The sequence below is a fragment of the Microcaecilia unicolor genome, chromosome 7 (genome assembly GCF_901765095.1).
Source record: "Microcaecilia unicolor chromosome 7, aMicUni1.1, whole genome shotgun sequence".
Classification (NCBI taxonomy): domain Eukaryota; kingdom Metazoa; phylum Chordata; class Amphibia; order Gymnophiona; family Siphonopidae; genus Microcaecilia; species Microcaecilia unicolor.
Genome location: NC_044037.1, coordinates 105396364 through 105412558, shown reverse-complemented (window position 1 = coordinate 105412558; position 16195 = coordinate 105396364).

Here is a 16195-nt window from a genome sequence, read left to right as displayed (position 1 = left end):
AGATGATGATCCATTCAAAGGTACGTCCCCACCACTCTCTTTTTTCCTTTGTCCTGTTCCAACACGCTCAATTCCCCTTCTGCTTGTCCCCAGCATCCTATCTACCCCCTAATCTGCCCCAGCATGCTCTCCTCCTACTCTGTCCCCACCACTCTCCCCAGATCATTCCCCATTCATTGCCACCACTCTATCACTCCTTTGCTCATTCCCACCACTTTCTTTCATTCCCACCACTTTCTTTCATTCCCACCACTTTCTTTCACAGCCTTCCCCTGCCACTATATCTCTTCCCTTCCCTCATGTCCCCACCACATTCTCTTTCCCTTAGCCTGTATTTTGCTTTCCCTATCACTGATCCCTTTTTCACAGCCCACCTTCTCCTAGCCTCAAGCCCTTTTTCTTTTTTTAAATTAGGATTACACCTTTTCATCAGTAATTTAGGACAAGCTGCATTCCGGTCGAGAAGGTACTTTTGGGTCCCTGGAGGTCTTGTAATCTAAGGCCATGACTTTCAAAGGCAGTTATCCAGGTAATAGCAGCTGCACTTGAATAACCACAGATTTTCAGCTGTATGAACCGGATAATGGTGGCAGTCGCCAGGACACTTGGGATATCCAGATAGTGGCCTGCGCTGAATATTTGGGCATATGTTTAAATGCTGAAACTGGCATTTAAAAGAAACACTGACTGTGGAGTTTAAATATTGACCTGTAAATATGTACCTGAGGCAATGGAGGGTTAAATTACCCTCGTAGTAGTATGGGGCACTTTTCTCATTTGTATTTATCCTAATTTTGTAAAAGAAACTGCCAGGTAATTTCCATCTCCAATTTTTTTTGTATTTTTGAAAATGCCAAGTATGCATACTAGTTTGCTCCCCTGAACTAAAGATATGTAGAGAAATGTCTCTTTTAACTCTGACTAAAAGTACATATTACTGTGGACACCCGTGTGTACTTTTCACTGGATATAGGAGGGCAGTTTTAAGACAAGACAACTGTCCCTGTTAACATCTTTTGGGACCCTCCTGTGCACTTGACATCTGCTTGCCTGACCCTGGGGTATCACTATCCTTGCACTTTGGGTGACATCACTTGAGGGCGCAAGGTGAAGAAGGGCGGGCAAGCGAGTTCCTCCTTATTGAGCTGACTCTCTTGAGCGTTCCTTAGAGCAGACGTAGGATGGAATCCCTATGTGACTACCTGAAACAAATGGCACCTCCCAGAGTTTGAAAGGAGATCAGACAAGAAAATGCTGACTGCTGAGAATTTCCTAGAGGTCTTGGACTATCCACTCGTAAATGAAAAGACAGCTGCAGTGTCAGGACAAATTGATATTTGGAATACACACTTAGCTAAAACCTTAAAGAAAATGGCACATAAAGGGTCTTATGGAAACTGGAAAGGAGATGGCGTAAATCTTGCCTGGATGAGGACAGGCTAAACTGTAGGAATCACATGACAAAGTACCGCCAAGCCTTAGCAGCCAAAAAACAATATTTCTCGCAATTCATTAAACAGGCTGCCAATTCAACCAAGCACTTGTTCAGCATAGTAAACAGCCTACTGCAACCCCCACAACAGAATCTGCCTGCCCAGTCAAAACTGAACTGCAATGAAGTGTCCCCCAGGATTTACATGCAGTCTCACCCAATCTCTAATCAGCTAACCAGGAGCACACAACCCCCCCCCCCCCCTCAACCCTGACACAAACATATGGGTCTCTTTATTATATAACACTTTTTACCCAACAACAGAGGAGGGCCTTTTTCAAAATTCTAAGAGACTTTTGACCAACTACCTGGGGCAATAGAGGGTTGTGTAACTTGCCCAGAGTCACAGAGTTGCAGTGGGAATAAGACCTATTTCCCCAGCTTCCCAGGCTGCTGCACCAACCACTAGACTACTCCTCCACTGCAGCTTAGTAAAAGTGCCCCAAACAGGCTTCTTTTCGAAAGTGATCGCTGGCCATCTTCCGACATAAATCGGGAGATGGCCGGCGATTTCACAAAAGCGGCGAAATCGGTATAATCGAAAGCCGCGTTTTTTACACCATCGCTGCTTTCCTGTCGCTGCACCAGCGAAAGTGCAAGGGGGCGTGTCTGTGGCGAAGTGAAGGCGGGCATGGGCGTGGCTACCAGATGGCAGGCATCCGCGGATAATGGAAAAAAAAAGCGGCGTTAAGCTGTATTTCGCTGGGTTTACTTGGTCCTTTAATTTTCACGACCAAGCCTCAAAAAGGTGCCCCAATTGACCAGATGATGACCGGAGGGAATGGGGGATGACCTCCCCATACTCCCCCAGCGGTCACCAACCCCCTCCCACACTAAAAAAATAAAAATAAAACACTTTTTGACAGCCTGTATGCCAACCTCAAATGTTATACCCAGCTCCCTGGAGCAGTTTTTAATGGGTGCAGTGCACTTCAGGCAGGCAGACCCAGGTCCATCCCCCCCCACCTGTTACACTTGTGGTGCTAAGTGTTTACAACCCCCCCCCCAAAACCCACTGTACCCACATGTAGGTGACCCCCTTCGCCCATAAGGGCTATGGTAATGGTGTAGAGTTGTGGGGAGTGGGTTTTGGGGGGATTTGGGGGGCTCAGCACCCAAGGTAAGGGAGCTATGGACCTGGGAGCTATTTGTATATATTTTTTTAATTTTTAGAAGTGCCATCTAGAGTGCCCGGTTGGTGTCCTGGCATGTCAGGGGGACCAGTGCACTACAAATGCTGGCTCCTCCCATGACCAGATGCCTTGGATTTCACCGGGTTTGAGATGGCCGGCATTTTTTCCATTATCACTGAAAAACAAAACCGGCCATCTCAAACCCAGCGAACTCTGGCATTTGGCCGGCCTAAACCATATTATCGAAAAAAAGATGGCCGTCCGTCTTTTTCGAAAATACTGTTCCAGCCAGCTGTTGCGCCGCCGCCAAAATAGATCGCTAGTGACCTATTTCGCTGGCGACGTTCGATTATGCCCCTCAAAGTTTCATAAGCACTATCAAGAACACAAAGGAGAGGTATGAAAACCTATTTCCTCTTTAAATATAACTAAAAGACCACCTCCTCTCTTATCAATATGAGGATTTGATCTGAAAAAATACATTTAGGACAGAGCTGATTGACTAAAACAATATCGGAGCTGGTTAACCATGACTCTGTAATACGTTTAGCACCAGCTGATTTTTAGCGCAAGCTAGAAACGTTAGTGCGCTTTAGTAAAAGACCACATTACAGATCAATGGAGAAATAAATTAGCAAACTTAGGTACTCTTTGAATGGGCTGTGTAGGCATTGCCACGCGGCAGCTGCTAGCACGGCTTGATAAAAGGAGGCCTTAGAATCTGAAATAAAACAGTGCAAGAATAAATACACGTTATCTGATCTGAAAGAGGACTTAACTTGCAAAAGTTGAAATTTCAGTTCAACAAAACTCTAAGGGCTCCTTGTACAAAGCTGTGCTAGTGATTCCAGCATGGCAAACGCAACGAAGCCCATAGGAATTGGATGGACTTGGTTGCATTTGTCGTTCTGAAATTGCTAGCGTGGCTTTGTAAAAAGAGATCTTAGTCTTGAAGCTGGTATACAACTGTCATCACAACATTCCGTCTTCTACGCAGGAAAGAATAAGGCAGCAAAATATTAGCCTACTACCTTAAAGGCTCTAGGAAGAAGACTGTCAAACATTCCATAACTTATAATGAATCTATCGTAATTAGAAACACAAATTGTGAATCACTTTGTAGACTTTTATAAATCAATATATTGAAATTCAAAAGGCGATATCCTCATTGAAATCACAAACACCTTGTAGTGATGGTCTCAACGCTGATTTGTATTTAAAAATATTTCTACATTATTGTCACCTTTGCTTTCCTACCTATATAACCAGGTAATTGAAGATAAATGTTGATCCATTTCTATGGCAGAAGTAGCAAAACCAGGCAGAGATCCTATGTTTGCTGGAAATTACAGACCAATTTCATTGCTTAACTATGATTGCAAGATATATGCAAAAATATTAGCTGATTGCTTAAAATCTGTGATTGGATCTCTGGTTGCTCCAGAACAAAATGATTTTGTTTCAGGTCGCTTAGTCATGGACAATATTAGAGTCTTCAGCCATATCCTGCATAATACAAAGGACCTTTCTATTCCTATCTGTGTTGTGTCTCTGAATCCTGAAAAATCTTTTGATTATGTTGAATGGCCATTTTTATTTCAAGTGTTAAAATGGTTTAATTTTGGTAACAAATTTATAAATATGATATCTGTCTTGTATTCCTGTCCTACAGCTAGGCTGTTTATAAATTTTACTTTGACTAACTCATTTAGAGGGGCATTTTTGATATAACATCTAAATCTGACTTTGAATGTTTTGCAGAAAAAGTCCAAAAATCAAGTGGTGAACAAAGCCATTTTTGAACCTGAAAAAGTCTATCTTTTTGTTTCGAAAATGGCCATTTCATAGATGTTTAACATATGTTTTGTGTCTACCTTTTTGGACCATTAAAAAAAAAAAAAAAAGAGAATTGAAAAACGCACAAAATCAAGCCATTGAGATGTAGGAGGAGCCAGCATTCTTAGTAGACTGGCCACACAGACATCCCGCATCCCAACAGAGCAGTGGGACACTGCAATGGACTTCACATAAAATGTCCCAGGTTCACATCTCACCTACCAAAAACTTACTGTACCCAACTATACATCACTGCAATCAGGGCCGCCGAGAGGGGGGGCAGGGGGAACAAAATTCCCCGGGCCTCCAAGGGGGGCCTGATGCTGGTGCTGCAGTCTCCGGTCTCACCTGCCTGCCTTCAGCTCCATCCGCCACCGGACCCCCTGCATTAAAATTGGCAGTGCCTCAGCTCCGTTTGGAAAGGCAGATCGCCTCCCTTCGAGACCTCCCTGTGTCCCGCCCTCGCAGAAACTGGAAGTTACATCAGACGAGGGCGGGACACAATGAGGGAAGACCCGAAGGGAGGCGATCTGCCTTTCCAAACGGAGCTGAGGCGCTGCCAATTTTAATGCAGGGGGCCCGGTGGCAGATGGAGCCGAGGGCAGGCAGGTGAGACCGGGGACTGCAGTGGAGGGGGGGGGGGGGGCACCTTGCCCCAAGCCCGGCTTAGTCTCTCGGTGGCTTGACTGCAATAGCCCTTATGGCTGCAATAGCCCTTATGGATGCAGGTGTCACCTCTATATGAGTGTAATAGGTCTTTGGTGGGTTTTGGGGGGCTCACACTTTCCATCACATGGGCCTTCTACTCCAACAGTCCACCTCTTCTGGTCCCTAAAGCTGCGCATAAATATGTGTGTGTAGCACTTTATAGAATACAACCAGATTCTAATGCGCACATCTAAAAAAGGGGGTTCTTCACATTTCAGAATGGGCGTTCCCTTGATTTTTGCAGTTATAGAATTCGTTAGTTTCTGCGTTAATATGTATGCTTAGATTTGCACCGTGTTTTCTGTGTTGTTTTTTTTTTACAGCGCCTATCTAGCATATACATATGATAAAGTTGTAACATTTTACATTTACATCTTATTTCTTTCAGGAATTTCCATTTCTGCCACACTTAACCTGCTAGGCAAATATACTTTTGAAAGTCTCCCAACTCTGCCAGATACACATTGGTGTTAGTTGGTGGCAAATGCACAGTGGACAGCTGGCATCTAACTAATATGCTCACAAACTGTCTCTGCACTGTGGTATGATAGCTAACACACTGCTGTCTGATGTCACTGAGTAGTGTTCAAGCCTAGCTGTAAGACCTAAGCAGCAAACACATATAAACCAAGTTAGCTACCGTAAGTCATGGATTGAGAGCAAATGTGACACAGAATCTTAGCTTGATATCTTTCCACCTGACAATATATCTTCAGATGGCAAACACAGTAAAGGCTAGACTAAACAATGATAAATAGCCACCATATGAAAATGTCCTAAAGAAATATCCTGTAGGAGGAAGGAAAAAAGGCCTCAAAGAGCTCATGAATCATATAGATTTGATAGAGCTGAGCATGTCAAACAATCTTCTCTTCATCATTGGCCAAAAAACCCTTCCATCTTAATGTCTTACTCCTATTTTTCTTAATTAAATTTTCTTTCTTTATTGTTTTTCACTTTTAATAATTGAACTGTCCAGCAGAACACAGTTTTTTAATTGTGGTCTATGCTATATAATGCTACAATATATCAACAAAAGTCCAACATGGCATTTTATGTAAATTGAGCCACTTATCTTTGAAAGGCACTAATGGGACATGTGTTGAACCGTATTCTCCTCGCCAATGGATCAAGGCTGTGGGTCTTTTATTAAGGATAGGGTGTGATGAACTCTTTTCCAGCTGGAAAAGATAGACCATTACAGATTCCTATACAGAACCTACATATAAATTGAATCCCTCATCCCTGTCATACAAGGAAAACAAAGGCCATCACTTAGCAAACAAAAGAAAATGAGATTTCAAATTATAAACATAGTAACATAATGTAGACAAAAAAATGAAAATGAAAACAAAAGAAATCAGACTTGTGGGTAGTGAAATCCTAGAGAAACAGAGATGCATTTCCTTTAATACATGCACATTTTCAAAGCTGACATTATCTTTCTGTAAATATCAAAAATAAATTTGTATCCTTGTTTTGTGACCATTTTAGTTTTCCAGTTGGGTTGGTCCTGGTCCCGCTTTGCTACTTCCTTTTGTTGCTTTTCTCCAAGTCCCTTTCCAGGATCTCATTTCCATTTTCTGTTTCTTCACTTTCCTGTCTTTGTTGTGCTTCATACCTGGTGATGTTTTGGGAGTGCGTGGGTGGGATGGTCTGCGGTGGCGTTGTTCCCACACGGCGGGGCGGCGTAGTCCTCTTGGAGTAGAGGCTTTGGACTCACCTTCCTCCTTTGACGGGTAGTCCATGCCAGAGCCGTACTGACTGGACTGCAACAGTCTTCTTCCTAATGCCTTACTCTGACATTGATCTTTCTGTTTCATTGTTGTCTCTATTTCTCTCATCTGCCTTTTTATGAACCAGTTACTAGATTTCATTCCTCCTTCTCCCCACTATCTTCGGTCTCCACTTTCACCTACTTATCAGCTTTCTACTTCCTACACTTTCCTCTCTTCTCCCATCCCTACCTTTCATTCCTTCCCCAGCCTTCTATTCCCTGAATTTCACTCACTTTCCAGTCCCCCATTTCCAGCCTCTGTATTCCTCACTTCCCAGGCCTCATCAGTGTCTCCCTCTCATCTCTTCCCTGTTATTTATCTCGTCATCCTCTCCAGTCCCTTTCTTATGTCTTACCCCCTTATTCAGGTTCCCAGTCCCCCCCTTTACTTACCCTATTTCCACCCTCTCACTTAGGTCACCTTCTTTTATCCCTCAAACACTCTTTGTAGCCTTCTTTTTCCCCTTTCCCCAGCAGCCACTGTCCCTACCTCTTATCCCATAGTTCCTTCTCCGCTTCCCTAGCATCCACTACCCTTTCTTCAACCTTAACCCCAGCATCCACCTCTCTGCCCCCCCCACCTTCCCCTGCATACGCCCATGTTTCTATTCCCCCCCCCCCCCCCAGCAATATCCTTCCTTCTCATCCCATCCCCTGTATCAGGCTCATCACCAACCCCAGCTCTAATCTCCCACCTGCTCCCTTTACTCATCCCCAGCAGCAAATTGGTCTCATCAACCCCCTTCTTCTATCTGTCCAGCAACACTAAATCCACTGCACAGAAGAGAGCTCCTTTCTTCACTCAATCCATTCTAGCCACCAGCACTACACAGGAGTTGAAAGCAGAGAGTAGATACTTAATGTAGCGCACATGAAACAGGAAGCAAATTCTCTGTGATTTTAGCATATGTGCAGTGTTGGCAGCTAGAGAGAAGAAAAGAGCTCCACACTCTGCAGCTGATTTAGCGGTACCAGACCTGGCATATAGTAGAAAGGAGCAGCTGGCACAAGTTTTGGTGGAACCAAGAGGCTGGTGCATCACAATAATATGAAAAGGGTGGCCCATACCAAAGGGTGACATTCACTACCACAATGATTGAGATTTCCAAGTGGTGTGTCAGGGGTATAAATTTGGAAAGATCTGCATGTTTTGCTTTCTAAATGCTACAGAGGCTCTAGGACAATGATTCTCAACCTTTTTTCGGTTAGGACACACCAGATGGGCAATGCTTGTGCATTTGACACATTGCATATATGACTCTCAGGGACCTTTGGTCTGACACAATATAGCAGTTCTTACGAGTTAAATGTAAACATGCTCTGTATCCAGTGCCAGTGCCAATGCAATACTTCTTGACTGCTGTTTTCCCAATACTAGGGTTCAACGTGGTATACATTCTGTCTTTCAGCGGTGCTATTCAATCTTTTTCTTTTACCTCTATGCACATTGTTGAGATGCATGGGGGTGCAATACAAGCTGTATGCTGATGACATACAGTTTGTATTACCTGTTGAGAACTCTTTTGAAGATATTTTTGTCAAATTGAGATTTCATCTTACAAAAATAGTACAATGGATGGAGGGAAATTGTTTGAAATTGAACATTTCGAAAACTCAAATTCTTTTCCTCTCTGGTACAAAAGGAGTGGATTTATTTAGAGTTTGCTTGCACCTTTTTCAGTAGTAGCTCAAGGTGAGTTACATTCAGGTACACTGGATATTTCTCTGTCCCAGGAGGGCTCACAATCTAAGTTTGTACCTGAGGCAATGGAGGGTTAAGTGACTTGCCCAAGATCACAAGGAACAGCAGTGGGATTTGAACCAGGGGGGTAGCCTGAGGTGAGGGGCACATTTTAGCCCCCTCCGGTGCCGCCGACCCCCCCTCTGCCGCCATTGCCGACCCCCCCTCCGCCGCCATTGCCGACACCCCCCGCCGCCGCCAGCACCACCACCAACAACTTTGACCCCCCCCGCCGCCGACCCTCTCGACACCCCCCCGCCCGCTGTCGCCTACCTTTGCTGGCGGGGGACCCCAACCCCCGCCAGCCGAAGTCTTCTTCCTTCGTTTGGTTTCTGTCTGACGTCCTGCACGTACAGTCAGACTCACAGAAACAGAATGAAGCGTTGCGATCTGCAGGGTTTCGTTGTGTTTCTGTGAGTCTGACATCGTGCAGGACGTCAGACTCAGAAACCAAACGAAGGAAGAAGACTTTGGCTGTCGGGGGTTGGGGTCCCCCGCCAGCAAAAGTAGGCGACGGTGGGTTGGTGGCGGGAGGGGGGGGGTTGAGAGGGTCATCGGCAGGGGGCCCAGGCCCCTGTGGCCCCATAGTAGCTACACCCCTGATTTGAACTGACCACCTCTGGATTGCAAGACCGGTGTTCTAACCACTAGGCCACTCCTCCACTGTCCTAAGGTAGTTAACATGGACTCTGTTAATATTCCTATTGTCCAACAGATGAGAAATTTGGGGGTGCAACTTGACAGTACCTTGTCTATGAAAAATCAGGTTGGAAATATAATAGCGAAGGTTTTTTTATAAATTAAGGATTGTGAGGCGTATTAGATCACTGGTTTCAGTTGAAAACTTTCACAAAACTGTCCAGTTTGTAGTTTGTCCACTGTTAAGATTACTGTAATGGTTTGTTAATGGGAATTACCAGTAACATGTTGAAGGCATTGCAAGTTGTTCAAAATTCCATAGCCAGAGTGGTTAAAGGAGGTTCACGCTATGATCATGTAACTCCAATTTTAAAATTGCTGTATTGGCTCCCTATAAAATTCTGTATTGAGTTTAAAATTATTGTTTGTTTATTTATTTATTTGTTGCATTTGTATCCCACATTTTCCCACCTATTTGCAGGCTCAGTGTGGCTTACAATGTTCCGTTATGGCATTCACCATTCCAGAGTAAAAGATATGGTTAGTGTTACATAAAGAATAGTATGACATAGTAGAAATTTAGCAGACAGGCAAATAAAGCGCTAGTCAGAGTGTAAGGTATCGTGGTGATGTGTTACATTTGTAATTGTTAATCGTTGTGGTATGCCTTGTTGAAGAGATAGGTCTTCAGAGATTTACAAAAGTTGATTAGGTCAAAAATTGTTTTTAAGTTACGTGGTAATACATTCCACAACTGCGTGCCCATGTAGGAGAAGCTGGACGCATGTGTTAGTCTGTATTTTAGGCCTTTGCAGTTGGGAAAGTGTAGATTAAGGAATGTGCGGGCTGATCTTTTAGCATTCCTGGGTGGCAAGTCAACAAGGTCTCACATGTAGGCCGGGGCATCTCCGTGAATGATTTTATGAACTAGAGTGCAGATGTTGAACACAATACATTCTTTAAGTGGGAGCCAGTGTAGTTTTTCTCTTAGGGGTTTAGCACTTTCGTATTTTGTTTTTCCAAATATAAGTCTGGCTGCAGTGTTCTGGGCTGTTTGAAGTTTCTTGATGATTTGCTCTTTGCAGCCAGCATAGAGAGCATTGCAGTAGTCTAGCCTGCTTATAATCGAACGAGAAAAACGCACAAGTTCCGACCTAAATCGGGAGATGGACGTTTATGTCACAAAAACGAATAACGTGGTATAATTGAAAGCCGAACTTGGACGTTTTCAACTGCACTCCATCGCGGAAGCGTACAAAGTTAACGGGGGCATGTCGGAGGCGTGGTAAAGGCGGGACTGGGGCATGGTTATCACCCGAACAGAGATGGGCGCCTTTCGCCGATAATGGGAAAAAAGTATGCGTTTGTAGCTAGAATTTAGGGCACTTTTCCTGGACCCTGTTTTTTCACGAATAAGGCCCCAAAAAGTGCCCTAAATGACCAGATTACCCCCAGAGGGAATTGGGGATGACCTCCCCTGACTCCCCCAGTGGTCACTAACCCCCTCCCACCACAAAAAAATGATGTTTCACAACTTTTTATTTTCACCATCAAATGTCATACCCACCTCCCTGGCAGCAGTATGCAGGTCCCTGGAGCAGTTGTTAGGGGGTGCAGTGGACTTCAGGCAGGTGGACCCAGGCCCATCCCCACCACCTGTTACAATTGTGCTGCTTAATGCTTATTAGTTGTCCAACCCCCCCAAACCCACTGTACTCACATGTAGGTGCCCCCCTTCACCCCTTAGGGCTATAGTAATGGTGTAGACTTGTGTGCAGTGGGTTTTGAGGGGGATTTGGGGGGGCTCAACACCCAAGGGAAGGGTGCTATGCACCTGGGAGCTCTTTTACCTTTTTTTTGTTTTTGTAAAAGTGCCCCCTAGGGTGCCTGGTTGGTGTCCTGGCATGTGAGGGGGACCAGTGCACTATGAATCCTGGCCCCTCCCACGAACAAATGCCTTGGATTTATTCGTTTTTGAGCTGGGCGCTTTCATTTTCCATTATCGCTGAAAAACAAAAACGCCCAGCTCACAAATTGTCGAATAAAACATGGACGTCTATTTTTTGCGAAAATACGGTTCGGTCCGCCCCTTCACGGACCCGTTCTCGGAGATAAACACCCATGGAGATAGACGTTTTCAGTCGATTATGCCCCTCCATGTGACTCAGCACCATTGACTGTACCAGGTTGCGAAAAATGGCCCTTGGGAAGAAAGGTTTTACTCTTTTAAGTTTCCACATTGAATGGAACATCTTCTTAGTTGTATTCTTCACATGACTTTCAAGTGTAAGATTTTGATCAATGGTAACTCCGAGAATTTTCAGGGTGTCTGAAACAGGAAGGGAAAGGTTTGGTATGGTTATAGTGGTGAATTGTTAGTTTTTAAAATATTGAATGGTAATATCTCCCCAACACTGAGTGCCACTCTAAGGTGTTATCAACCCGTTCGCTCTCTGAGATCATCTCAGAAACAGCTACTCAACGTGCCATAATTTCATTAGGTCTATTTGTAAGAATGTAGATCCTCTATTTTTTACATCAAAGGTCTGAAATTATGGAATGCACTGCCCCTTGAACTTCGTTTAATACAGAATATGGTTCAGTTTAAAAAAGCTTTAAAAACTCATTAATATTTTTCAGGCTTTTGGGTCCTTTGATGTACGATATTATTTTGCTGTCAATAATATTTGAATTTAATTTGCAATATGCTTTATTTTAAGAGTAGTATAGGAAATTACTGTATAGTCTTGAGGAAAGAAACAATTTTTATTGTTATGTTTTATTGTATTTTGTATGTGGTTTGTTCCCCGCTTAGGCTTTTATAGATATAGCAGGTTATAAATAATGTTTTATTATTATTGTTGTTATTATTATTATTATTATTAATAATAATAATAATAATAATAATAATAAGACGAAGAAGAAGAAGACAGAAGATGAAATATAATGAAAACAATCTAATGAGACATAACAATCAACAGTGTCGATAAAAGAAATTAAGCCTAAACAAATAAGAACATTTTCAGTATCTTACAAAACGTAATTCTTTTCAATTCTAATCATTAATGGAAGAGAATTCCATTTAGGGATGATAATAACCAATAAATTGTGTTAATTATCCTCATGTAGTGCATTCTGTTAAAGAAAGGAGGGCAGAGAATCATTTGGTCCCACAATCATTGAGAATGACCAGATAATGTCTTAGAAACCATGCTATTTAACAGATAAGATGTAAGGTCATGAATAACATGAAACAGCAAACAAAATGCCTTAAACAGTATATGTTCGGCCAATGGAAGCCAGTGCAATTTTAATCTATATTCTGGAACACTAGTAAACTTAGTTACTCTAAAAATTAATCTTAGAGCACTGTTGAAGTTTTTTTTAAATATATTTGGAATTTAACCCTAAACAGAGTACATTAGAATAGTCCAGATGAGGTAATATCATCATCTAGACTAAAAGTGAGAAAGCTCCTTTGAGTAAAAAATGACTGAATTAATCATAACTGTCTCATTTTAAACAACATTTTCCTCCACAAATGATTAACTTGAGCACCATAAGAAAATGAAAAGTCAAGTATAACCCCTAACACATGTGATTCAGTTTCCACATTAAATACCCTGTCATCTGCTAATCTCAGAGGAAGGTACCATTACATCGGGTCTTTTAAACCATAAGATTTTTGTCTTATCTGGGTTCAATTTTAATTTGTTGGAGCAAGCCCAGCTCTGAATCCTATTAATTCCAGATAGGACAATATCGACAAATCCGCAATGTTAGAGGGTACTGGTAAAAGATGTAAAATATCGTCTGGGATAATAATTCACCATTACTCAAACAAATGCTTCCTAAGGAAAACATTAAAAAAATTAAACAGTATCGAAGACAAAGGCGAGCCCTGAGGAACATCGCAGCCCAGAGACCCGTATTTAGAAAGGATTTTATTCTGTCGTACACAATAACTGCGGTTCCCAGGAACTCCCCAAACCAATTCAATACTGAGCCTGAGATGCCAATAGCACTCAGCCTAGATAGTATAAGATCATGGTCGATGGAGAAATATGAAATTGGAATAGGATGACCTGCTTTCTAGCACCCAGTATTTCCTTCACAAATGAGGTTAGCAGAAGTAACAAAGTCTCGATGCTATGAGATGGCCTAAAACCAAACTGAGAAAAATGAAAGAAAGAGAAATTATCCATATACGCCATAAAAAGTTGGCTTACATAAGTTTCAACTAATTTCGTGAATAAAGGTTTACCTGCCACAGGTCTGTAACTAGAAGGCAATGATAAATCTAGATTAGAACCCTTGGGTATAGGAGTAAGTGCAATTCAGCTCATATCAGGTGGTAAAGAGCCTAATACCAACAATCTATTCAATTCAGTTGTCAGTCATTGGATAACCCACAAAAGAATCAGTTGGACCGCTAGATGACCGAGCAGTAAAAAGGGTGATCAGGGAAGACAAAGCCGTAGCGAAGAGATTAAATGAATTCTTTGCTTCGGTCTTCACTGAGGAAGATTTGGGTGGGATACCAGTGCCCGAAATGGTATTCAAAGCTGACGAGTCAGAGAAACTTAATGAATTCTCTGTAAACCTGGAGGATGTAATGGGGCAGTTCTACAACCTGAAAAGTAGCAAATCTTCTGGACCGGATGATATTCATCCCAGAGTACTGATAGAACTGAAAAATGAGCTTGCGGAGCTATTGTTAGTGTATGTCATTTATCCTTAAAATCGAGCGTGGTACCGGAAGATTGGAGGGTGGCCAATGTAACGCCGATTTTTAAAAAAGGTTCCAGAGGAGATCCGGGAAATTATAGACCGGTGAGTCTGACGTCAGTGCCGGGCAAAATGGTAGAGACTATTATTAAGAACAAAATTACAGAGCATATTCAAAAGCATGGATTAATGAGACAAAGGCAACATGGATTTAGTGAAGGGAAATCTTGCCTCACCAATCTATTACATTTCTTTGAAGGGGTGAACAAACATGTGGATAAAGGTGAGCCGGTTGATATTGTGTATCTGGATTTTCAAAAGGCGTTTGACAAAGTACCTCATGAAAGACTCCAGAGGAAATTGGAGAGTCACGGGAAAGGAGGAAGTGTTCTATTGTGGATTAAAAACTGGTTAAAAGATAGAAAACAGAGAGTAGGGTTAAATGGTCAGTATTCTCAATGGAGAAGGGTAGTTAGTAGGGTTCCTCAGGGGTCTGTGCTGGGACCGCTGCTTTTTAACATATTTATAAATGACCTAGAGATGGGAGTAACTAGTGAGGTAATTAAATTTGCTGATGACACAAAGTTATTCAAAGTCGTTAAATCGCGGGAGGATTGTGAAAAATTACAAGAGGACCTTATGAGACTGGGAGACTGGGCATCTAAATGGAAGATGACGTTTAATGTGAGCAAGTGCAAAGTGATGCATGTGGGAAAGAGGAACCCGAATTATAGCTATGTCATGCAAGGTTCCACGTTAGGAGTTACGGACCAAGAAAGGGATCTAGGTGTCGTCGTTGATGATACATTGAAACCTTCTGCTGAGTGTGCTGCTGCGGCTAAGAAAGCAAATAGAATGTTAAGTATTATTAGGAAAGTAATGGAAAACAAAAATGAGGATGCTATAATGCCTTTGTATCGTTCCATGGTGCAACCGCACCTCAAATATTGTGTTCAATTCTGGTCGCTGATCTCAAAAAAGATATAGTGGAATTAGAAAAGGTGTAGAGAAGGGCGACGACAATGATAAAGGGGATGGGACGACTTCCCTATGAGGAAAGGCTAAAGTGGCTAGAGCTCTTCAGCTTGGAGAAAAGGCGGCTGAGGGGAGATATGATAGAGGTCTATAAAATAATGAGTGGAGTTGAACGGGTAGACGTGAAGCGTCTGTTTACGCTTTCCAAAAATACTAGGCCTAGGGGGCATGCGATGAAGCTACAATGTAGTAAATTTAAAACGAATCGGAGAAAATGTTTCTTCACTCAACGTGTAATTAAACTCTGGAATTCGTTGCCAGAGAATGTGGAAAAGGCGGTTAGCTTAGCGGGGTTTTTTAAAAAGTTTGGCGGCTTCCTAAAGGAAAAGTCCATAGACCATTATTAAATGGACTTGGGGAAAATCCACTATTTCTGGGATAAGCAGTATAAAATGTGTTGTACGTTTTTGGGATCTTGCCAGGTATTTGTGACCTGGATTGGCCACTGTTGGAAACAGGATGCTGGGCTTGATGGACCTTTGGTCTTTCCCAGTATGGCAATACTTATGTACCTGTGAGACTGTAGAAAATAAGGAAATAGGACAAGTATCCAGTATGCATTGTAAATGAGAACATTTCTTCAGTAGGGAAGCAGTAGTACTGACTGAAATGGGTGGTGAGTCCAAACCTGATCCACCCTTACAGGTTGTTCAGGCTCTGCAAAAATACCAGACAATACATCACTGCAATTAAATCTAGATTGTAATAAATCTGAACGTATTTGGATTACTTTATTAAGAAACAAAATCTGCTAGGTCATGGGCAGATGGCAGTTTAGATTGAATTCCCAAATGAGCATCTTCTGAAATTGTTAAAGATCTAACTAAAGAAAATAACCTATTATTAGTAATGAAACCATCCCCAACAATTTGGTTATAATAATTTTTCCTTGCCATCACCACAGTCCTTTTATAATGTTTAAAGGCAGATTTCCAATCCATTTTATCATTTGTATCATTGGTTTTACACCATCGCGTCTCTAGTTTGCGATGATTTCTCATCATAATTTTAAGGTCCAAATTAAATCAAGGTGAATTTCTATGAGCATTTTACTTTCTTAGTAGTTAAAGGTGAGATTTTGTCAAGAACAGAAAGGGAGGCAGTAT